Source organism: Oncorhynchus nerka, linkage group LG18, assembly GCF_034236695.1.
Source record: "Oncorhynchus nerka isolate Pitt River linkage group LG18, Oner_Uvic_2.0, whole genome shotgun sequence".
NCBI lineage: Eukaryota > Metazoa > Chordata > Actinopteri > Salmoniformes > Salmonidae > Oncorhynchus > Oncorhynchus nerka.
Genome location: NC_088413.1, coordinates 19,821,280 through 19,847,825, shown reverse-complemented (window position 1 = coordinate 19,847,825; position 26,546 = coordinate 19,821,280). Strand labels below are relative to the sequence as shown.

Here is a 26,546-nt window from a genome sequence, read left to right as displayed (position 1 = left end):
AGTCCTGTCAACCAGAGATCGTAGTTACAACAGTCTGTCCTTGCCACCAATTGTAGTCGTAGAGCCGGCCGATGAGATGTCAAGTTTCGGTCTATCAGTGTTAAGACCAAGCTTAGGATCAGGTTTACACCCCAATCAAGTCACCTGTGTTTCTCCTGTCTGTAAACTGATGCTGCTCATCACCTCACTAGATGGACCACACCTGACATGCAAATGTTTTCCACTGGTTATGACAACACTAAGTGATGATCAGTATGGTTGAAGAGAATATGCGTTGTAGATTGTGTTGTGGATGGATAGGGCACTGAGTTTTCTCAAATCAGCTAAGGTTAAAAGTTCATGAAAAACTCCAGTCGCTAGTTACACAATATGGCAGTCGGTACATAAGTATTCAATATTATTTAATGCAATTTTTTGACACCATAATAGTTGGACCTGATCATTGACTTTAAGAATAAGTATGTTGAATATTACTGTTTCATTTGTTAATGTAATTTTTATTATTATTTATTATAAATATACAGACTTATAATTTATGTATCATCTTTAAAGTAGTTCAATCCTCGGGCTGACTCTTTTCTCTGTATATATCAATGATGTTGCTCTTGCTGCGGGCGATTCCCTGATCCACCTCTACGCAGACGACACCATTCTATATACTTCCGGCCTGTCCTTGGACACTGTGCTATCTAACCTCCAAGCGAGCTTCAATGCCATACAACACTCCTTCCGTGGCCTCCAACTGCTCTTAAACGCTAGTAAAACCAAATGCATGCTTTTCAACCGTTCGCTGCCTGCACCACCCTGGATGGTTCCGACCTTGAATATGTGGACATCTATAAGTACCTAGGTGTCTGGCTAGACTGTAAACTCTCCTTCCAGACTCATATCAAACATCTCCAATCGAAAATCAAATCTAGAGTCGGCTTTCTATTCCGCAACAAAGCCTCCTTCACTCACGCCGCCAAACTTACCCTAGTAAAACTGACTATCCTACCGATCCTCGACTTCGGCGATGTCATCTACAAAATTGCTTCCAACACTCTACTCAGCAAACTGGATGCAGTTTATCACAGTGCAATCCGTTTTGTCACTAAAGCACTTTATACCACCCACCACTGCGACCTGTATGCTCTAGTCAGCTGGCCCTCGCTACATATTCGTCGCCAGACCCACTGGCTCCAGGTCATCTACAAGTCCATGCTAGGTAAAGCTCCGCCTTATCTCAGTTCACTGGTCACGATGGCAACACCCATCCGTAGCACGCGCTCCAGCAGGTGTATCTCACTGATCATCCCTAAAGCCAACACCTCATTTGGCCGCCTTTCGTTCCAGTTCTCTGCTGCCTGTGACTGGAACGAATTGCAAAAATCGCTGAAGTTGGAGACTTTTATCTCCCTCACCAACTTCAAATATCTGCTATCTGAGCAGCTAACCGATCGCTGCAGCTGTACATAGTCTATCGGTAAATAGCCCACCCATTTTTACCTACCTCATCCCCATACTGTTTATATTTATTTATTTTTTTGCTCTTTTGCACACCAATATCTCTACCTGTACATGACCATCTGATCATTTATCACTCCAGTGTTAATCTGCAAAATTGTAATTATTCGCCTTCCTCCTCATGCCTTTTGCACACAATGTATAAAGACTCCCCTTTTTTTCTACTGTGTTATTGACTTGTTAATTGTTTACTCCATGTGTAACTCTGTTGTCTGTTCACACTGCTATGCTTTATCTTGGCCAGGTCGCAGTTGCAAATGAGAACTTGTTCTCAACTAACCTACCTGGTTAAATAAAAAATAAAAAATAGTCAGATAGACAGGGAGCTCCTTAATAAGTCTATTTAATCACATCAACACAACAATATCTACATTGTAACTTTCAACACAATCATCATCCATTATTTCAAGAGAAAATACATGTAAATGTTTGGTGCCATCTGTTTATGCATTAGCCAGCAGAATGGTCTGTCTTTCTGACAATAAAACATCACGCTAATATTAAAACAGAATGACACCAGCTCAATTTACAAACAATATTATGCAAAACCATAATATTGACATTGAAAGGTCATTTCAGTGTAGCCGACATGTGCTGTGTTTACAATGAATGCTCTGTGAACATGGTTCCGTTGCCTTTCAAATCTGCATTGTCTACAAGCTAGATCGGTTTGAATCCCAGCCTATATATCTAAATATTGACAATTTGAGAAGTTTGTGTGCTGCTTTACACTGTGTGAGTAAATAAACTGCAGACTCAACATTATCAAAACTAAATCTACAGCGGGAGGAATCCAACCATAATTTTCAAGCAGGGGTTGGTACCAACATCATTTTACAATTGTTTTGTTCTGAATAGAATCATACTTTTTTTTGTTCCTGTTCCACTTTTCCGACCATCAAAATAAAGTTCTTAGCAGGTTGGACTAAAAAAAGTTATGTTTTTTTATCGGTCATTTATTTTTTAAAACCTCTGATTTGTATAGTTGTTTTACATTTAGATCGACATTAAATGACTAAACCAATCAGTGCGGAGAGAGCAGCTTGCTATGGAGCAGGCAAACATCTGACATGTATTGGACAAATGTGTGTGGAAGGCGTGAGATACATCTGACATGTTGCGGGTATGGAGAGAGAGAGAGAAATGTTGCAGCAGGAGGAAGCTTGGCTTGAAGCGCCGTGCCTCTTTTTGTTAAGACATGCATTATCTGAAATAGACCCACAGAATTATACCTATTGAGGAGAGGCTTCTATGAAGGAATTGTGAATGTCTTTGAACTCCAGAGAGTTAGCTTAACGATGCACCAGCAAGCTAACAAACTTGTGAATTCAAAGCGCCACCCGAATTGATTATAAAACCCTACAAACCTTTTGGTAGTTAATGAATCCAATGTGAAACGTGATATCTACAGTATTCTTAACTAGCATTGAAATAGTTCATTCATTCTTCTCTAATTAAACATCTCTCTCCCTAAGCTTTGTTTTGGTTTTGCGGACATAATAAAACAGAATTTATGGAAGAGTGGCAAGAAGAAAGCCATTTCTTAAAGATATCCATAAAATGTGTTGTTTAAAGTTTGCCACAAGCCACCTGGGAGACACACCAAACATGTGGAAGAAGGTGCTCTGGTCAGATGAAACCAAAATTGAACTTTTTGGCAACAATGCAAAACGTTATGTTTGGCGTAAAAGCAACACAGCTCATCACCCTGAATACACCATCCCCACTGTCAAACATGGTGGTGGCAGCATCATGGTTTGGGCCTGCCCTTTCTTCAGCAGGGACAGGGAAGATGGTTAAAATTGGTAGGAAGATGGATGGAGCCAAATACAGGACCATTCTGGAAGAAAACCTGATGGAGTCTGCAAAAGACCTGAGACTGGGACGGAGATTTGTCTTCCAACAAGACAATGATCCAAAACATAAAGCAAAATCTACAATGGAATGGTTCAAAAATAAACATATCCAGGTGTTAGAATGGCCACAGTCAAAGTCCAGACCTGAATCCAATCGAGAATCTGTGGAAAGAACTGAAAACTGCTGTTCACAAATGCTCTCCATCCAACCTCACTGAGCTCGAGCTGTTTTGCAAGGAGGAATGGGAAAAAATTTCAGTCTCTCGATGTGCAAAACTGATAGAGACATACCCCAAGCGACTTACAGCTGTAATCGCAGCAAAAGGTGGCGCTACAAAGTATTAACTTAAGGGGGCTGAATAATTTTGCACGCCCTATTTTTCAGTTTTTGATTTGTTAAAAAAGTTTGAAATATCCAATAAATGTCGGTCCACTTCATGATTGTGTCCCACTTGTTGTTGATTCTTCACAAAAAAATACAGTTTTATATCTTTATGTTTGAAGCCTGAAATGTGAAATACATTTCAAACCACAAATGATTATGGAAAAACATAAAACATAATTATAATGACATTTCCTACATTTTTAAAGGCACTAATGGGGTGAAGAGATTTTACTTTTTATCTTAAGGTCTTCTGATACAGGGCAGCTTTCCAACCCTGTGGAGGTAAAGGAGGGGCTGCACAAACCCAGAGATGACATGGAGGCAGAAACAAAAGGCCATGCCTGAATAAAAGTCCATTACAGGAATGTGACTTTGAGTCAGTGCCATCAATGCCAGTGGGAGTTGAGACACCACAGCATAAACCAGGATAATCAAAATGATCTTAAAGGCCTTCATCTTAATGCTGTTTGTCCCCTCCCTGTCCCCATTCCCCACCCCTGGATGTTTCAGAGCCCAGAGAACTGAGAGGCAGCAGAATGACATAAGCAAAAAATAGATCATTGTCTGGACAAAGAGAGAGTAAACAAAAGGTGGTGAAAACAACTCAAACAAACATAGACAGCAAGACCCAAGAACCATCAGCCAGACAACACTACAACACCCCACCCTGTATCTCAGGGGTTTGTACTTCAGGAAGACCACAGGGTGGACCACCGCCAGGTAGCGCTCTACACAGATGCAGCACTGGAACAGGGGACGACCAGAGAAAACGAACCCAAAAGAAAAATGAGAAGCTTTGTTGACAAAACCAGACTGGATGTAGAGATCAGACATGCTGAAGGCATTAAAGAGACAGAAGATAATCTCAGACACGGTCAGGTTGAGAGAGAAGAACTCTGAGGCCATTGTGCCTCCAGCTCCAGTCAGTATCAGCCACAGGATGTAGATATTAGTGGGGAGACCCAGGAGGATGTTGATTGCATAGGAAGCAGTTAGGATGGGGACAAAATGTGCCACATGTTCACCCTGTACACCTGGTTCAATGAGGGAGATAGGAGGAGGGGTGGACATTTCATTGACTTCAGAAACATTCATCTCAATAATACATCTAAAAAAAGTTCTTGTGAAAGTTCTTGAGATCTGTAAGGGGAAAGAGCCAAAGAGAGTGAGAGGGAGAGAGAGATAGAGGGATGGGGATAGAGCGAGAGAGAGAGAGAGAGGGTGAGTGAGACAGAAACAGAGAGAGAGAAAGGGGGAGAGAGAGAAGCAACATGATCATGCAAAGTATTTATTCTCGATATATAATATCAGTCTTTATACATCTTATAAATGCACATATAATCATTATGTAACTACTGCAAAATCAAATCAAGTTTTATTTGTCACATACAACAGGTGTAAACCTGACAGTGAAATGCTTACTTACAAGTCATTAACCAACAATGCTGTTTTAAGTAAAGAAATGTTTGTTAAAAATAAAAAATAATAAGAAAATCAAAAAATAATAAATAATAAAATAACAGTAACAAAGCTATATACAGGGGTTACGGGTACAGAGTCAATGTGATGAGTCACAAGTTAGTGGAGGTAATTGAGGTAATATGTACATTTAGGTAGAGGTAAAGTGACTATGCATAGATAATAAACAGAGAGTAGCATAAAAATGGGGGACACACACAATGCAAATAGCGCAGGTAGCCATTTGATTAGCTGTTCAGCAGTCTTGTGGCTTGGGGGTACAAGATGTTGAGAAGCCATTTGGACCAATACAGAGTAAAAATAAAAGTGTTAATTTAACTCCTGTAGAGTTGAATTCAACACTTTTTCAGACAACATTTGGTCCCAGCCTACATAGTGTTAAAGTTACTCTACAGGTATTGTCACCTTCTCAGAGTTAATTTGACTCAAAATGGTGTTAAAATTCCACTGAATTGAGTTGGATTTACACTGCAATGACTGCATAATTTTACTTTCCGATTTATTTCCGACACAAGAGCTCATTGACTCCTCACATGGTTGAAAATACTCATCCTGGGTTAAAATAAGTCAACCCTGTAATTTTTACACACCCTTTTTTACTGTGTAGGGTGTTAGGAGTGTCACCGCTGGTAGAACAATACTGAGTAGCATAGGCAGCTGGAACCTGTGAAGCTAAATTAAGAAACACAGAGAGAGAGAAGCAACATGATCATGCAAAGTTTTTAGGGAGAGAAGCAACATGATCATGCAAAGTCTTTATTCATCTTATAAACGCACATATAATCATTACAATCATACATACTTTGTAGATAACATATTCAATAGAGATGATCACTTTGTCAATATCACGAAATATCACAATTTGTCCATATATGTGCATAAATTGCCAAAATTCAAATAAAATATATACTTGTTTTACATCTAATGTATTTGCCCATAAACCACATAATAATAATAATTCTATATCAATTGGGGTTTACATTTGAATTTAAAACGTTATTAAATATGATTATTTTTTGTACAAAAGAAAGGTTTTGCTAACCTTTATTGACGCAGCGTCCTCTCTCCTGGGGTGTGGTGTGGTTGTGTCTGTCACTGGCGCTGGAATAATACTGTGTAGTCAAATCTCTGTCTGATCCTGCCCTGCTCTGACACACCTGAGACACGTGAACGTGGTAATTTAGACTACGATGCATCCAAATTGGCACCCAGTTCCCTATGGGGCCTGGTCAAAAGTAGTGCACTACATAAGGTATAGGGTGCCATTTCAGACGCCGACTAGAGCACCAACAAGAGGAGTGTCAGTTTATAGGAAAATAAGATGCACCCTTGGTTTAAAGCAGGTATGTGACAACTAGGTCAGCCAAGACTCTCTTAAAAACCTACAAATAATAATAAACTAAAGAAGAAACAACACATTTCACTCCAAATAGCAAGTGAGCAGTTAGAAAAAGTTTTGTTTTGAGAAAGAGAAAGAGTAATAAAGGGAAATCCTTTGGGTAACAAACTACTGTGAAACAAAATGAACAATTGGAGGTATTTTATTGTAAGTATAGATTAAACAAGCTGTTAAAAAATCTAAATTGATTTACAATCAACGATTAAAGATAAACATCTTCAGTTTCTATCTGCTCTCGATGGGCCCCTGATTAGAGATTAGACTCAGCTTCCCAACAGACCTGGGTTCAAATGCTAATTGAAATATTTGACATGTTTTGAACTTTGCTCTAAACCAGGGCTGTTCAATTCTGGTCCTGGAAGACAGAAACACGTCTGTTCGTTCTTTCTACCTGGTAGTTAATTGCACTCAACTGGTGTCCCAAGTCTGATATAGTCCCTTATTAGAAGGTGATGATGAAAACCAGAAATGTTTAGTTCTTCCAGGACCGACATTGAAAAGCCCTGATCTAGATGAAGGTGGGAGGAGGGTAAATTTGCTCCTAAACACTAATCTTGGCTCAGTTTATAATTTCTCCCAAAAACAGTTAAGGTTAGGATTGGGGTAAGGCATGCTTCTCAGATTTCCCAATTTAAGTTTCTGTCAATGAAAATAATGAAGAGGTTCAAATAAATGTGAGACCTTGTGTCACCTCTTCCTCAGAGACCTCTGATACAGGGCAGTTTCCCAGTCCTGTGGAGATAGGGGAGGGGCTGCACCAACCCACAAGCACAAGAGAAGAACATGGAAACACTGTCGATGACACAGTATACATAATCCTTTACGTTTCCAAACAGGAAGTGCATGATGATGAACGGGAGCAGGCACATTCTTCCACTGAGTCCACTCTCCTCCTCCCCTTCATCCTCCTTTTCTCTCCATCTCTCCCTGCCCGGACTCGGGGTGCTTCAAGATGAGGAGGATGGAAAGGCTGCAGAACAGATCAACTATCACCAAGAGGATGTTGTATCCAGAAACAGGAACTCAGGGAGGTAAGTGTCAAAAACAGGTGAACGCTGCTTCTTCTCTTTAGTCCATTGTCACCGACCCCACCGTGTACCTCATGGATTTGAACTTCTGGAAGACCACAGGGGGGACTACCGCTAGGAAGCGCTCAAAACATATACAGCAGTAGAACAGGGGCGGCTGCAGTAGACGACGGCATAAGGGAAGACGATGGTTTCTACCTAGTGTAGAAGGTCAGAGACGAGAAGTGGACAGTGGTTACGACCAGAAATCACAGGCAGATGACGAGCTCGGTGGCGGCCATGTTTAATATGAATATCTCAGGGACAAAGAGTTGCCAGTAGCGGTCAGCTACATGACGTATGCGAAGATGGGTACGCCGAGCACAAAGTAGACCATGCTGATGGATACTTAAACAGGAAGATGGGTACGCCGAGCACAAAGTAGACCATGCTGATGGATACTTAAACAGGAAGATGGGTACGCCGAGCACAAAGTAGACCATGCTGATGAATACTTAAACAGGAAGATGGGTACACCGAGCACAAAGTAGACCATGCTGATGGATACTTAAACAGGAAGATGGGTGTGCCGAGCACAAAGTAGACTATGCTGATGGATACTTAAACAGGAAGATGGGTGTGCCGAGCACAAAGTAGACTATGCTGATGGATACTTAAACAGGAAGATGGGTATGCCGAGCACAAAGTAGACCATGCTGATGGATACTTAAACAGGAAGATGGGTATGCCGAGCACAAAGTAGACCATGCTGATGGATACTTAAACAGGAAGATGGGTACGCCGAGCACAAAGTAGACCATGCTGATGGATACTTAAACAGGAAGATGGGTACGCCGAGCACAAAGTAGACCATGCTGATGGATACTTAAACAGGAAGATGCACAAAGTAGACCATCTGATGGATGCTTAAACAGGAAGATGGGTATGCCGAGCACAAAGTAGACCATGCTGATGGATACTTAAACAGGAATGATGGATACTTAAACAGGAAGATGGGTACGCAGAGCACAAAGTAGACCATGCTGATGGATACTTAAACAGGAAGATGGGTACGCCGAGCACAAAGTAGACCATGCTGATGGATACTTAAACAGGAAGATGGGTACGCCGAGCACAAAGTAGACCATGCTGATGGATACTTAAACAGGAAGATGGGTACGCCGAGCACAAAGTAGACCATGCTGATGGATACTTAAACAGGAAGATGGGTTCGCCGAGCACAAAGTAGACCATGCTGATGGATCCTTAAACAGGAAGATGGGTACGCCGAGCACAAAGTAGACCATGCTGATGGATACTTAAAAAGGAAGATGGGTTGGCCGAGCACAAAGTAGACCATGCTGATGGATCCTTAAACAGGAAGATGGGTACGCCGAGCACAAAGTAGACCATGCTGATGGATACTTAAACAGGAAGGTTACTGGCACAGAAATCCTAGCGTTTTCAGAGGAAAAGGAGGAGGCATTTCCACTTGGGGTATTAATATCTTCAGAGGAAGGACTGGAGAGAATGAAAGATGACTTTGGTTTAGTTTCAGTATGCATGGCAGCTAAATGCTGAATATGTTTACATCAGGAAATCTAAGAAAACTAAATAAATCAAGAAAGGTAAGCAGTTAGCTAATCAATGAAGTTCAGAAGTCATGGATGGATCATGGATCAGGGGTGAAGATGGAGAGAGATAGCAAGTGAGAATTCTATACCATGATCTAAGTGCGAATTCATATCACTGATGTTTAGTGGTGGAAGAAAATATCCTCCTTTCCTTCTCTGAAGTATGAAGATAATTGAACCCTTGTGTGGTGTTCGGGTCTGTGGGACCAATTTTCAATGTTTGCTAAAATAAAAATGAGACAATTAATATTTGTGTTCAACCTGAGACTCATTGGCCTTGGCTCATTTTATGTGAAGAACATGTAAAATAACACATTTTCATTGAGTTCACACTGTGCACCGACCTACACATTTATATTACATATGTTGTCTTCGGGTCAACATATAGACCTGAGGGTATTAAAAGTGGGGAAAAGTATGTGTGTAGGTGAAAACTGGTGAAAATGAAAAAAAAAGGTTTGCTGTGTGCCTTCACTCTGTCTTCCTCCTTCCTGGTTCTGCTGTTTAAACATAGCACCAAGAACATGTCTGTCTCCCTGCTTGTCTGCCTGTCTCACACTTTTCTCACGCTCTTTACCCTTTGTAGGGTGTAAAACTACAAAATGTCTTGCGGGAACCTGCACAATGTTATTACAATACATTATGTCGACACATTATATTGATATATTGTATAAAACAATCTGTATATTCCCTCACTCTACCCCAGCCAGGTGCAAATTGGGTGAGGGACAAAACAGTTAAATAGCTTTGCATGTGTGGCTCCTTACTACAATTGGTATGGCAATAATTTTCTCAGCTCTGGGGGCCCTAGAAATAACTTTTGCAGAGAGGGAAGCAAGTGTGGAAAGGAGGGTCTTCCACTTTGGAAGATGAAGAATTTTCCGATTATGAGAATCATGTCTCTTTCAATTCGGATTCTGACAGTGAGATAGAACAAGAGGATGAGATTGACCCTCAACCAGCTCATCAGCAGCCTGCAGGAGGAGGAATATGGATGGTGAAAAAGAATGGTCATCTTGCTCAAGGAAGGAGCCAACCCGCATGGCTGCCAACATGATAAGGATGCAACCAGGGCCGGATGGTGGTTACTCATCTGCAGGACATGAAGTCTTCTTTTGAACTGTTCATCCCAGGAAACATCCAGAAACAAATTCTGGACCTCACTAATTTGGAGGGGCGACTGCAGGAGGCTGGCCTTTAAGGCAGAGTTCCTCTGTCCAGTGGAACTTCCGGCGCCGACAGAGATGGCCGCCTCGCTTCGCGTTCCTAGGAAACTATGCAGTTTTTTTTTTTTTTACGTGTTATTTCTTACATTAGTACCCCAGGTCATCTTAGGTTTCATTACATACAGTCGAGAAGAACTACTGAATATAAGATCAGCGTCAACTCACCATCAGTACGACCAAGAATATGTTTTCCGCGACGCGGATCCTGTGTTCTGCCTTACAAACAGGACAACGGAATGGATCGCATGCAGCGACCCAAGAAAACGACTCCGAAAAAGAGGGAAACGTAGCGGTCTTCTGGTCAGACTCCGGACAAGGGCACATCGCGCACCACTCCCCAGCATTCTTCTTGCCAATGTCCAGTCTCTTGACAACAAGGTTGATGAAATCCGAGCAAGGGTAGCATTCCAGAGGGACATCAGAGACTGCAATGTTCTCTGCTTCACGGAAACATGGCTTACTGGGAAGACGCTATCCGATGCGGTGCAGCCAACGGGTTTCTCCACGCATCGCGCCGACAGAAACAAACATCTTTCTGGTAAGAAGAGCGGCGTATGCCTCATGACTAACGAGACATGGTGTGATGAAGGAAACATACAGGAACTCAAATCCTTCTGTTCACCTGATTTAGAATTCCTCACAATCAAATGTAGACCGCATTATCTTCCAAGAGAATTCTCTTCGATTATAATCACAGCCGTATATATCCCCCCCCAAGCAGACACATCGATGGCTCTGAACGAACTTGATTTAACTCTTTGCAAACTGGAAACCATTTATCCGGAGGCTGCATTCATTGTAGCTGGGGATTTTAACAAAGCTAATCTGAAAACAAGACTCCCTAAATTTTATCAGCATATCGATTGCGCAACCAGGGGTGGTAAAACCTTGGATCATTGTTACTCTAACTTCCGCGACGCATATAAGGCCCTGCCCCGCCCCCCTTTCAGAAAAGCTGACCACGACTCCATTTTGTTGATCCCTGCCTACAGGCAGAAACTTAAACAAGAGGCTCCCACGCTGAGGTCTGTCCAACGCTGGTCAGACCAAGCTGACTCCACACTCCAAGACTGCTTCCATCACGTGGACTGGGACATGTTTCGTATTGCGTCAGATGGAAATATTGACGAATACGCTGATTCGGTGTGCGAGTTCATTAGAACGTGCGTCGAAGATGTCGTTCCCATAGCAACGATAAAAACATTCCCAAACCAGAAACCGTGGATTGATGGCAGCATTCGCGTGAAACTGAAAGCGCGAACCACTGCTTTTAATCAGGGCAAGGTGTCTGGTAACATGTCCGAATATAAACAATGCAGCTATTCCCTCCGCAAGGCTATTAAACAAGCTAAGCGTCAGTACAGAGACAAAGTGGAATCTCAATTCAATGGCTCAGACACAAGAGGCATGTGGCAGGGTCTACAGTCAATCACGGACTACAAGAAGAAACCCAGCCCAGTCACGGACCAGGATGTCTTGCTCCCAGGCAGACTAAATAACTTTTTGCCCGCTTTGAGGACAATACAGTGCCACTGACACGGCCTGCAACGAAAACATGCGGTCTCTCCTTCACTGCAGCCGAGGTGAGTAAGACATTTAAACGTGTTAACCCTCGCAAGGCTGCAGGCCCAGACGGCATCCCCAGCCGCGCCCTCAGAGCATGCGCAGACCAGCTGGCCGGTGTGTTTACGGACATATTCAATCAATCCCTATACCAGTCTGCTGTTCCCACATGCTTCAAGAGGGCCACCATTGTTCCTGTTCCCAAGAAAGCTAAGGTAACTGAGCTAAACGACTACCGCCCCGTAGCACTCACTTCCGTCATCATGAAGTGCTTTGAGAGACTAGTCAAGGACCATATCACCTCCACCCTACCTGACACCCTAGACCCACTCCAATTTGCTTACCGCCCAAATAGGTCCACAGACGATGCAATCTCAACCACACTGCACACTGCCCTAACCCACCTGGACAAGAGGAATACCTATGTGAGAATGCTGTTCATCGACTACAGCTCGGCATTCAACACCATAGTACCCTCCAAGCTCGTCATCAAGCTCGAGACCCTGGGTCTCGACCCCGCCCTGTGCAACTGGGTACTGGACTTCCTGACGGGCCGCCCCCAGGTGGTGAGGGTAGGCAACAACATCTCCTCCCCGCTGATCCTCAACACGGGGGCCCCACAAGGGTCCGTTCTGAGCCCTCTCCTGTACTCCCTGTTCACCCACGACTGCGTGGCCACGCACGCCTCCAACTCAATTATCAAGTTTGCGGACGACACAACAGTGGTAGGCTTGATTACCAACAACGACGAGACGGCCTACAGGGAGGAGGTGAGGGCCCTCGGAGTGTGGTGTCAGGAAAATAACCTCACACTCAACGTCAACAAAACTAAGGAGATGATTGTGGACTTCAGGAAACAGCAGAGGGAACACCCCCCTATCCACATCGATGGAACAGTAGTGGAGAGGGTAGCAAGTTTTAAGTTCCTCGGCATACACATCACAGACAAACTGAATTGGTCCACTCACACTGACAGCGTCGTGAAGAAGGCGCAGCAGCGCCTCTTCAACCTCAGGAGGCTGAAGAAATTCGGCTTGTCACCAAAAGCACTCACAAACTTCTACAGATGCACAATCGAGAGCATCCTGGCGGGCTGTATCACCGCCTGGTACGGCAACTGCTCCGCCCTCAACCGTAAGGCTCTCCAGAGGGTAGTGAGGTCTGCACAACGCATCACCGGGGGCAAACTACCTGCCCTCCAGGACACCTACACCACCCGATGTTACAGGAAGGCCATAAAGATCATCAAGGACATCAACCACCGAACCACTGCCTGTTCACCCCGCTATCATCCAGAAGGCGAGGTCAGTACAGGTGCATCAAAGCTGGGACTGAGAGACTGAAAAACAGCTTCTATCTCAAGGCTATCAGACTGTTAAACAGCCACCATTGAGTGGCTGCTGCCAACACACTGTCATTGACACTGACCCAACTCCAGCCACTTTAATAATGGGAATTGATGGGAAATGATGTAAATATATCACTAGCCACTTTAAACAATGCTACCTTATATAATGTTACTTACCCTACATTATTCATCTCATATGCATACGTATATACTGTACTCTACATCATCGACTGCATCCTTATGTAATACATGTATCACTAGCCACTTTAACTATGCCACTTTGTTTACTTTGTCTACATACTCATCTCATATGTATATACTGTACTCGATACCATCTACTGTTTGCTGCTCTGTACCATCACTCACTCATATATCCTTATGTACATATTCTTTATCTTCTTACACTGTGTATAAGACAGTAGTTTTAGAATTGTTAGTTAGATTACTTGTTGGTTATCACTGCATTGTCGGAACTAGAAGCACAAGCATTTCGCTACACTCGCATTAACATCTGCTAACCATGTGTATGTGACAAATAAAATTTGATTTGATTTGATTTGATTTGATTTGACTGTGTTCTTTTGCCCATCTTAATCTTTTATTTTTATTTGCCAGTCTAAAATATGGCTTTTTCTTTGCAACTCTGCCTAGAAGGCCAGTGTCCCGAAGTCGCCTCTTCACTGTTGACATTGAGATGGGTGTTTTGCGGGTACTATTTAAGTAAGCTGCCAGTTGAGGACTTGTGAGGCGTCTGTTTCTCAAACTAGACACTTCTATGTACTTGTCGTCATGCTCTGTTGTGCACCGGGGCCTCCCACTCCTCTTTCTATTCTGGTTAGGGCCAGTTTGCACTGTTCTATGAAGAGAGTAGTACACAGCGTTGTACCAGATCTTCAGTTTCTTGACAATTTCTTGCATGAAATAGCCTTGATTTCTCAGAAGAAGAATAGACTGACGAGTTTCTGAAGAAAGTTAAATGTTTCCTGGCCAATTCAAAAATAAGGACATGTCTAAGTGACCATAACCTTTTGGACAATGGTATATATACTAAAGTAGAGGTTTATTATTATTATTATTGCTAAAGGCAAAGCATAGGTGATATTTTTTGTTGTTGCAAGAGATAGCACTTGTATATCCTAATAAAGAATCAGACATGTGCAGAAAGTAGTTTTGCATGCATTTTATTGAAGGGAAACAATAACAGCCTTGAACTTACTTGACAACATAGTGATATATTCTTATATACTGTGCAATGAGGAATTCAACTATGAAATACTAGTCTTCTCCCATTTATTTAACCATTGCCCACACCCACAAGGTGTATAAACAACAACATTAAACAATAATAAAATAAGATAATAGATACAAAACAAAAACATGAAAAAATAAATCAATCAACTCTAATTAGAACACGTAGGACAGTATGCAAGTGTGTGTGCATGGACTTTGCAGATGTATTTCTTACATGTGCAGCACATAGTATTTGTTTTACAGTCCTTCTCTGGGGAGCAGAATTGGCATCTACTCCTCTTGCCTGCCCCAGCGGCAGCTTCAGGTGGATCAGGACAAGATTCAGCCCCCTGAACAGCTTTCACAAGCGCTGCAGAGGCTGCTGTGCGGGGGAGGCTCTCCCTTCTTTGAATGTGTGTGGTTACAAGTACCTTTCCCAGCTGCTCCAGGAACACCCTCCTTTTGTTCTGCTTATCAGGCATCAAGATAGGGTTGTTCCCCATCTTCTTCATCAGATACGTCCTCCTCTTCTAAATAATTGTTCTCTTGTTCCTCCTGGACATGTGAACAAATTAGATATACAACCTGTTGGGCACTAAAACGTGTACTCAGGGCTTCAGCAAAAAGAGAACAGGGGCGACTGTCATCTGCAGCACCTTTATAGCCTCTGACTGCATTCCCCATTAGTAAACAATGCTTTCCACAAATGTTAATTTTGGCAGATCTTTTACATTTTTTGTCTGAATTAAAAAAAAAAAATTGTGAACTAGAGTCATGTGTGGTGTCGTGGAGGGGAGATGCTGCTCATGCACAAAAAAGTTTTAGTTTTGTCTCAGTTCATTCAGTAGCACACATAATTTGTGTGTGTGTGTGTGTGTGTGTGTGTGTGTGTGTGTGTGTGTGTGTGTGTGTGTGTGTGTGTGTGTGTGTGTGTGTGTGTGTGTGTGTGTGTGTGTGTGTGTGTGTGTGTGTGTGTGTGTGTGTGTGTGTGTGTGTGTGTGTCTTTGTGGTTTTTGTGGTGTGTAAATTATTTTATATCTGCTGGGTCAAAATGACCCTACGACAATCTTTGTACCCTGGTGGTGTACAGCTTTCATGGAAATATAAACAAAGGTGATGTTTCACTTTTGCTTATGTTGGGGTCACTCTAGGAAAAGCCATCAAATTTTAAGTGTATAAAAAATCATAATTTTCTCAGCTGTTAAACATAGTGGCGGGTCATTTTTGACCCTTTAGACAACAGAAGGGAACCTTTTTGGGATAGGGGGCAGCATTTTCACTTTTGGATGAATAGCGTGCCCAGAGTGAACTGCCTCCTACTCTGTCCCAGATGCTAATATATGCATATTATTGTTAGTATTGGATAGAAAACACTCTGAAGTTTCTAAAACTGTTTGAATGATGTATGTGAGTATAACATAACTCATATGGTGGAGAAAACCTGAGAAAAATCCAACCAGGAATTGGGACATCTGAGGTTTGTAGTATTTCAAAGCTTGGCCTACCGAATACACATTGAGATATGGATATCGTTGCACTTCCTAGGGCTTCCACTAGATGTCAACCGTCTTTAGAAACTTGAAGTTGCATGTTAGTGCAGGTAGAGTCAGTACAGGTAGTCTGTGGGTGTATGTAGACAGACATTGATTATCTCTTCAGCAGTTTTATTTTTTGGAGAATGAAGCTGTCTTGGATCCTGTTGGTCTGAGACCTGATGCTCCTGTATCACCTGCCAGACTGTAGCGGAGAGAACAGACCTTACCTGGGGTGGCTGAAGTCATTATAAATGTCCTGAATGGCTGGGAGCTCGCCCCCAGTGATAGACTGGGCCGTCCGCACCACCCTTTGTGATCGAGAGCGGGGCATTTACCATTCATTGTAATCAGAGGGCTCATATAAATACTATGCCTGCCAGACACTCTTGGCTGATAGTTGAGGAGAGACTGACTGTATCACTTCTTGTTTTTCTAAGAAACATTCAAGTGTTGGAAATTGACATTGTTTGCATAGTCAATCTACACAAGGCACTGAGACACAAACTTACCCCACCAGACATGCCACAATGGGTATTTTCACAGTCCCCAGGTCCAGAGTCATCGAAATGTACAGTATTATATCTCATATAGTGAACGAGCAAAACTGGTTTAAAAACAACAAATTAAACAACACCTCAAAGTACAACCCTTTCCCCCGTGTGACATACTTGTGTATTTGTACTGACATGTATGTGCAATTGATAGATGCACACACACACACACACACACACACACACACACACACCATGTTCATGTTTTTAAATGTATGTTAACTGTAAAGTATTTTTGTCTGTAATGCATTTTTCGTTAAACGTCAGACCCCAGTAAAAGTAGCGGTCACCATTGGCATCGGTTAATGAGTGTCCTAATAAATTTAAGTTGATTACTTTTTGCAAATATAATTCGTTTTCCATGTTGATTCTATGTCATCATTGTAATGGTTGTCGTCGGGAGAAGAAGGTGAGGACCAAGGTGCAGCGTGGTAAGTGTCCATAATGTTTATTTAAAGACATAAACTGAACACTGAAATACAAAACAATAAAGTGAACGAACGAAAACCGAAAGAGTACCGTGTGGCCCAAACACTCACACGGAAACAAACATCCATGAACCAACAGTGAAACCCAGGCTACCTAAGTATGATTCTCAATCAGAGACAACTAACAACACCTGCCTCTGAACCATACTAGGCCGAACACAAAAACCAACATAGAAAAACAAACATAGACTGCCAACCCCAACTCACGCCCTGACACAACTAAAACAAATAATAAAATAACAGAACTATGGTCAGAACGTGACACTCATATAGATTTTATAGGTTAAAATAAACGTCAATTCAGCCAGTTTTTGTCCAGTGGGTTACTCCTTCAGAGACCGTTACAACAACTAAAATACTATGTTGGCTGTCATGCAAACGACCAATACAAACATCAGGCAGGTCCCAATAATCATGGAAGCGAATGTTTTAATGCAATGGGTCCTGTTTGGGTTTGAATGTTTCATAGTGGTTAAACAATTAGCCAAGACATGTGCATTCATCACTGAAAGGGGAGACATATTTGCTGACATTGTGTAATCATAAGTAACAGACAGACAGGGACCTGAACTGTTGAATCAGATTTGCTTTATTCCACACTTCATTTTAAAAACATACAGCAATACATTTCAATATAGAACACCACTCAATAGTTAGAGAAGCAACTGCTATCCAAGATGTAAAACAAGTTAAAATATTATTTAGATACAGATACACATATACAGTAATTAGGGGGTTACAATGTGTCAAAACAAGCAAAATAGTCAGGAACAGCATATAACTGTGAGCATGAGGTTATAGTAAAATCTCACAATTTGTCTCCCTAATTTCACAGAGATTAACAGCTATACAACAACAATTGAATGGCAATTTCACACACACATCAATCAACCCATTTACCCTTCTGTACACACGGTTTAATTTAACCATAAACAACTTATTACACATGTCAACCTCTAAATAGCATGAATAATATGATTAAAGGGAATGGAACAGAATGGTAACTTGATAAATTCAAGACAACCTTTCCCCTACAGTGTAGGTATCTTTCTCTTTATCCCCAGATGAAGGGCAGTTTTCCAAGCCCTGCGGATGGAGAGGAGGGGCTGAGTAAAGCTAACCAACACGCTGAAATTAAAAGTAAGAGGGGTCACAATTTAACTTAAGGAGATCAAATAAGTTTTGTTTAGTTCAGCATCAAGGTCAGCAGGATGATCTGGATGGAAGGGAAGGCTCTCTTCTTCATCATTTTACCTCCCTCCTCTGTTTCACCCTCTCCCTCCTTCCCTCCATCCCCTGGACCAGTCCTGCTCATCATCGTCAGTAAGAAGACACTGCAGAACATGTCGATAGACAGAACCGGGGTGAAGATACCAGCATTGAATTTGATGCTGCCATGGGTAGCACCCTTTGACACAAGGAAGCAAAGTGTCAGCAACCATGCTATGATCACACATGCCACCCTGTGCCTTAGGAGTCTGTACTTGAGGAAGACTACAGGCTGGACAACAGCCAGGTAACACTCCCCACAGATGCATCACTGGAAAACTGAAACCTTATGGGATCAGGAGGAGTTTGGTTCCTTCATTGCTGCATGTCCTCTGTTACTTTAGTCTCTGAATAACAGGAAGAGCTGCATTCTAAGATAAAGAGGGAGAGAGAAAAACAAAAGGAGAGATAATTAGTGGATCTGAAGAAGTAGAACAATTAGTGTAAATAAGTTTAATCATCACAGATATAGAGGTGAAATACTCTGAGATAGACAATGTTATTGTTACGAACTAATATAAGTTACTGGGGGTTTTCAAGAAAAGGTAAGACAGAGTTTCACTGTACCTGCTGTGGCTTCATCTTATCGGAGAAGAATGAGTGTGTATACCTCCAGGGGTTAGGGTTTGGCTTCTACAGTATGCTATGAAGATCACTCCAAACAACATTATACTTAGCTAGACTAGATCATAGTTGGCTGATGTATTGACTTGGTATTGACGTGCATCTGCCATTAAAATAGCCACATTTACAGGGATAGTTCATGACGTTCTTTTGCTAGTTCCCGGGAGTGACATGAACTCATGGATAACATTTGTATATATCTGAGTCCAATATGAAGGAATTTAGAGCTAGTTCGGCAATCCAATGCTAACTTGCTAAACAAAAATATGGGAAGTCATAAAAATGGTATCCACGAGTTCATCTGACTCTCGGGAAGTAGATAAAGGCCTCATTCTATCTACCTCATTAAAGGCCTCATTCTATCTACCTCATTAAAGGCCTCATTCTATCTACCTCATTAAAGGCCTCATTCTATCTACCTCATTAAAGGCCTCATTCTATCTACGTCATTAAAGGCCTCATTCTATCTACCTCATTAAAGGCCTCATTCTATCTACCTCATTAAAGGCCTCATTACCAAAGCCTCATTACCAAAGTCCTGAACTATCCATTTAACGTCAGGGGGATTCTGTTTTTACCAGTCTGGATGGAACCTAATGGCTTTCTAGGAGTGTGCACTGTCTGGGTTAGAATGTTGAGCAACTATGACAGTATTTGCCAAGTCTCATGCACTTTCAGTCCCCATACAATTGAACAACATTTTGTAATCTTTGTGACAGACAAGGAACCTAAATTCAATAGAAAACATACCATGATGAACAAAACAATCATGACTTAACGCTGATGCTAAATGATTGGGCCTAATTAAAAACCTATCCACCTAATCCTAATATACGTTGTATAATTCATCAAACGAACCACATTCACTATAAATGCTAAATGAATTGTCCTAAACCCCTATATATCCATCCCTTCCTAATACTAATTGTATAAACCCAACATTCACTATAAATACTAAATGAATTGTCCTAAACCACTATATATCCATCCCTTCCTAATACTAATTGTATAAACCCAACATTCACTATAAATGCTAAATAAATTGTCCTAAACCCCTATATATCCATCCCTTCCTAATACTAATTGTATAAACCCAACATTCACTATAAATACTAAATGAATTGTCCTAAATCCCTATATAGCCATCCCTTCCTAATACTAATTGTATAAACCCAACATTCACTATAAATGCTAAACAATATGAAGCTATAGTTAACAACAACTCTAATGGTGACGTACAGTATCTCACAAAATGATATTGCTACATGCCACCAGATAAAATAAACAAAAACAAAAAAAGTACAATGTATTATATGCCTATGCCTTGTCTATGTATGTTTAATCTACAGTTGCAGGCTTCGGTGTTGCTAGAAGAATGGTAGTTAAATGTGTGTTTAACACAGCGCTCCACCATCATTTAGCCATTTAGTTTGTCACAAAAACCTGTACTTTTAGTGCCCACAACTGTCAGTCTAACGTGTCTCTGTCCCTCTTGGACATTGCAGCCTTCCCTCTCTGTAGAGGTGCATCAGGGGTGAGACCAGGATACTAAAGATGTTAATGATTATTAACAAGGGGAAGACATTGCAGAAGTAAACAAGACTAGATAACAGAGCGGTCCAACCAACAACCACCGGGATGGAGCTCGCCAAGATGATCACCAGGTTGGTTAAGACGATCCTAAAAGCTCTCATCTTATGTGGGTCTGTCATCCCTTGTCTCTTCTCTCCCCCTCTGCCCCCTTCTACCTCTCCTGGACCAGGCTGCTTCAACACACGCAGGATGAAGAAGCAGCAGAGAGAAATGACAGCCACCCCAAGGCAATAGACACTACTGATCACATAACTTCCAGCTTCATCATGACCCATTGTAGTGACAGGAGAACATGCAAAAGCGAGCGACAGCAGCCAGACCGTGGTTGAACACGCCACCCTGTACCTCCGGAGCCTGTACTTGAGGAAAGCTACAGGTTGGGCCACTGCCAGGTAGCGCTCCACACAGATGCAGCTCTGGAGCAGGGGCCTGCAGGTCCAGACGAGGTAAAACAGTACATTAATATTATTCCGTAACATGACATCCTTGCTGAGTAAGTAGGTGGTCACCTCAAGGAGACCCTCGACACAGAACACCAGCTCCACTGCAAACAGGTTAATAGGGAAGACCTGGGTGGGTTTGAGACCTCCAGAGAGACTTCCACTCAGAGAGAGCCAGAGGCACCAGACCAGAGCTGGCGTCCCCAGTAGGAAGCACAGGGCCTGGACAGCATGGCCAAGCACTGGCACAACATAGCCCTGGTCCAAGCAAACCTCCCATCTGTCAAAGTAAGTGTGATTTCCTGAAGAGGCATTCATCCTTTTGTAACAAGAGATATGAGAGAGGGGAGATCACACGATTCATGACTTATTGATTCAATATATTGTTGGCAAAAAAAAAATATTGATGCAAACATACATACAAAATATTTTGAAACATGTAAGTCTCCTCTTATGTCAGTCTAGACATTGTGAATTGTCTCAGAAAGTCTGAATGAGACAGAGGAGAGAATGAATGAAGAGGAGATGTAAAACATTTAGGCTCAATAAGGTTAAAATGTAAAATAACCTACCTTAGTTGTTTTGGTAACTCAGAACTTGCTTTGTGATATTTGTACTTCTCTCTCCAGGAGAACTCTGAGACCAACCCGATGGTACAACACCTACATGTATGAGTGATTTTAGCCAAAGCTCTCTGTCCTGTGTTCTTCCTAACAAGTCACGTGTTCTGTTATTTACATAAAAACGTTGATGGGAGTTGATGTATTGAGCACCATTGTATAACTCGTTTACTGCAAGTCATTTTATTTGACAATAAATCCTATCAAAGCGTGTCATGAACAAAACACAGAAATGCATATGCTGCACACACGCACACGCACACACACACACACACACACACACACACACACACACACACACACACACACACACACACACACACACACACACACTCAGGGATTTGCATTCTGGCATTGTAGGAAATATAAGCGTCATCACTCATATCACTCAGCACCTGTCTGTCCCAGCCACAGGTTAACCCAGCCACCTGCAAGGGCTGACTCTTTCACCTTACATAATCAAATCATATGGGCTCCAGACATACACAGTATTAGTCTGTTGTTTTGATTCAGGATCTCTCTCTAATTGCATAGTGTAAACAGTATAGGTCAGGATTCCCCAATAGCTGGCCCACGGACAATGTTCTTTATTTGTAAGTGTATAACGATGTTCCCAAATATTCCCATGTATAAACAGAGAGACATATTTGATCCTATCCCGATCTAATCAAGGTTTGAAATGATTGGGTAAATACCTTCAATTTTTGTTAGACGTCTTTCTCAAAATCCACATTAAATTATTTGACATAGTTGCACGCTATGGAACGCTACATGTTAGCTGTCCTCAAAAGATAACCCGACCAGCTGGCCACATTATTATTTCCTATAAAACATTCTGCATCAGCAAATTAGACATGTTGATGTAGTTGGACGTGATAGAACACTTGTTCATGAAAGTGTCCTTATTAACATTAGTCAAACCTCACCATCTAACAATGAAAAGTTACGAAAACATAAGCAACAGTTCAACTGGACGAAGGGTTGACAGATGGGACGGTGTAGTCTTTATAAAATAAAGGTTACATCTTCATCTTCCTCCTCGACGTTGTGGTGGTTCATTTCTGTATTATCAAATGAGGAGAGATAAACTTACCACACAAGTCAGAGTCATAATTGAACTGGATCTTTATTAACGAGAGCTCTGCAATAGCGATTGCTGGTCAACGAACCTCCTTCAGATGATTAGTTGAGAGCCCTCACACAAAGGCTCATAAAATCTTTTATAGCAAAGATCCACCCCCTAGTCCACATAACAAACCACAGATGTTTGGAATGTTTGTTAAATGAGAAAGGATTATCCCGCAGCCAGATAACATTTGCTATAAATTCTGTTCTTATCGTTCAGTTTGGCCATTAAGACGAGGCTCCGATCTCGTTCCTGGTACTTCATAGCACAAAAACACCAACTCATTCTATGACATAAATCAAATTGTCAACTCCAGACACTCCCATCTCAATAAAACCCCTTCTTGACCAGACTCCTGGACAAGCTCACTGAGGAGAGTGAGCCTCTAGGTCATACACTATCCCAGGATAATTACAACATCAGAGATGACATACAATGGTTCCAGACACTACCACACACATCACAGTGAGGGGAGTGAGCCTCTAGGTCACACACTATCCCAGGATAATTATAACATCAGAGATGACATACAATGGTTCCAGACACTAAGCCACACATATGTTCTCAATCCTCATCACCCCCAAGGCCAAAGGAGGCAGTGACTGGCGCAGAGACATTGTGGAAACAAGTCATTTGTTCCCAATTAATCACACCATCCCTTCACATAGTTTAGAATAGGTAAAGACACATTCACATAGTTTAGAATAGGTAAAGACACATTCACATGGTTTAGAATAGGTAAAGACACATTCACATGGTTTAGAATAGGTACAGACACATTCACATGGTTTAGAATAGGTAAGACACATTCACATGGTTTAGAATAGGTAAAGACACATTCACATGGTTTAGAATAGGTAAAGACACATTCACATGGTTTAGAATAGGTAAAGACACATTCACATGGTTTAGAATAGGTAAAGACACATTCACATGGTTTAGAATAGGTACAGACACATTCACATGGTTTAGAATAGGTAAAGACACATTCACATGGTTTTTAGAATCACATGGGTAAAGACACATTCACATGGTTTAGAATAGGTACAGACACATTCACATGGTTTAGAATAGGTAAAGACACATTCACATGGTTTAGAATAGGTAAAGACACATTCACATGGTTTTTAGAATAGGTAAAGACACATTCACATGGTTTAGAATAGGTAAAGACACATAAAGACACATTCACATGGTTTAGAATAGGTAAGACACATTCACATGGTTTAGAATAGGTAAAGACACATTCACATGGTTTAGAAATAAAGACACATTCACATGGTTTAGAATAGGTAAAGACACATTCACATGGTTTAGAATAGGTAAAGACACATTCACATGGTTTAGAATAGGTAAAGACACATAGGTCATTCATGGTTTAGAATAGGTAAAGACACATTCACATGGTTTAGAATAGGTAAAGACACATTCACATGGTTTAGAATAGGTAAAGACACATTCACATGGTTTAGAATAGGTAAAGACACATTCACATGGTTTAGAATAGGTAAAGACACATTCACATGGTTTTTAGAATTCACATGGTTTAGAATAGACACATTCACATGGTTTTTAGAATTCACATGGTTTAGAATAAAGACACATTCACATGGTTTAGAATATGGTTTAGTAAAGACACATTCACATGGTTTAGAATAGGTAAAGACACATTCACATGGTTTAGAATAGGTAAAGACACATTCACATGGTTTAGAATAGGTAAAGACACATTCACATGGTTTAGAATAGGTAAAGACACATTCACATGGTTTAGAATAGGTAAAGACACATTCACATGGTTTAGAATAGGTACAGACACATTCACATGGTTTAGAATAGGTAAAGACACATTCACATGGTTTAGAATAGGTAAAGACACATTCACATGGTTTAGAATAGGTAAAGACACATCCACATATGAAGACAATGTTCCCTCCTGTCCTCTTCTCTTTCTGATATTCTGCATAGCACCAGGGACATGTGAAAGACAAGCCTGATCTCTCCCCTCTCTGGGTCCCAGGTGACTGAGCCCCAACTGAGGGAGGAAGTGCAACTGCCAACACCAGAGTCTGAAGGGATACAATCTAATAACAAGCATATCACACAAGCATATTATGCAGATAATACATCTTAATTATCTGTGCTACTTACTAACTAATTCTGATTCTTCCTCCACGATGTCTCTTCCTCTCTCTCCTCCTGATGAAATGTCCTCCTTTGCTCTGACTCCACTGAGAGATGAAAGAGAAAATGGAGGAAGGAACAGGGTCGTCACTGAAACCTCAGCTGTGTTTGTTGCGTCTGGTCTGTTTGTTGGTGTGTGATTAGTGTGTGTGGGTTTTCTTAGACCTGACAAGTCACCAGTGGTGTAAATTAATACTTAAGTTGTCACGCCCTGGTCTTAGTATTCTGTGTTTTCTTTATTATTTTGGTCAGGCCAGGGTGTGACATGGGTTTATTATGTGGTGTGTTTTGTCTTGGGGTTTTCGTAGGTATTGGGATTGTGGCTTAGTGGGGGTATCTAGCATAGTCTATGGCAGTCTGGAGTGGTTTTCAATCAGAGGCAGGTGTTTATCGTTGTCTCTGATTGGGAACCATATTTAGGCAGCCATATTCTTTGAGTGTTTCGTGGGTGATTGTTCCTGTCTCTGTGTTAGTTTGCACCAGTCTAGGCTGTTTCGGTTTTCATGTTACGTTTATTGTTTGTGGTTTTTCGGTTATTAAACATGTATCAAAATTACCATGCTGAATTTTGGTCCGACTCTCCTTCACCGCAAGAAAACCGTAACATAAGTAATTTTCTGCGGTATGTGTACTTTACTTTACTAGTTGTGCTTTGACAACTTTTACTTTTACTTCACTACATTCCTAATGAAAATAATGTACTTTTTACTCCATACATTTTCCTTGACTTCCAAAAGTACTCATTACAATTTGAATGCTTAGCAGTACAGGAAAATGGTCAAATTCACACACTTATCAAGAGAAGGTCCCTGTTTATTCCTACAGCCTCTGATCTGACTCACTAGACACAAATGTTTAGTTTGTAAATTATGTCAGAGTGTTGGCGGGTGCCCCTGGCTGTCAAAAAAATACAAAATTACAATAAGGAAATTGTGCCGTCTAGGTTGCTTAATATAAAGAATTTGATGTTTACCATTTACTTTTACATTTTACATTTACTCAAGTATGACAATTGAGTACTTTTTCCACATCAGCTGTTCAGTATCAACCCATGTCCCTGTATCCACCTTTAATCCTGGCTGAGACAGTGAATTCTCCTGTCAACCAGAGATGGAAGTTAACCCAGTCATTTTTTGCCACCAGTTGGAACCAGCAGAGATGTCGGCTTTTGGGGAACCAGTCTTAAGATCAAGCTTAGGATCAGGTTTACACCGTCACCAATACACCTGTGCCTCTCCTGTCTGTAAACTGATGCTGCCCATCACCTCACTAGATGGAACACACCTGACATGCAAATGTTTTCCACTGGTTATGACAACAGTAAGTGATGTTTAGTATGGTTGATGAGAATATTATGAGTTTTCCCAGACCAGGTGAGGTTAAAAGTTCACAAAAGTATTCAATGTTATTTAATGCAGTTTTATGACACCATAACAGTGGGAACTGACAATTGTAACAAAGTATATTTGTTATTGTAATTATT

At 41.4% G+C, this 26,546-nt stretch overlaps 1 long non-coding RNA gene across 1 annotated transcript; it reads right to left on the bottom strand.

Annotated features, from left to right (window-relative positions):
• Positions 1-17,775: 17,775 nt before the first annotated feature.
• LOC135561548 (uncharacterized) lies at positions 17,776-25,333 on the bottom strand. The gene is made up of 2 exons (XR_010459552.1): positions 25,031-25,333; positions 17,776-18,847 (listed from the first exon to the last, which is right to left on the bottom strand). It is a non-coding gene; the product is annotated as an uncharacterized LOC135561548 (long non-coding RNA).
• Between the last annotated feature and the right edge of the window lie 1,213 nt (positions 25,334-26,546).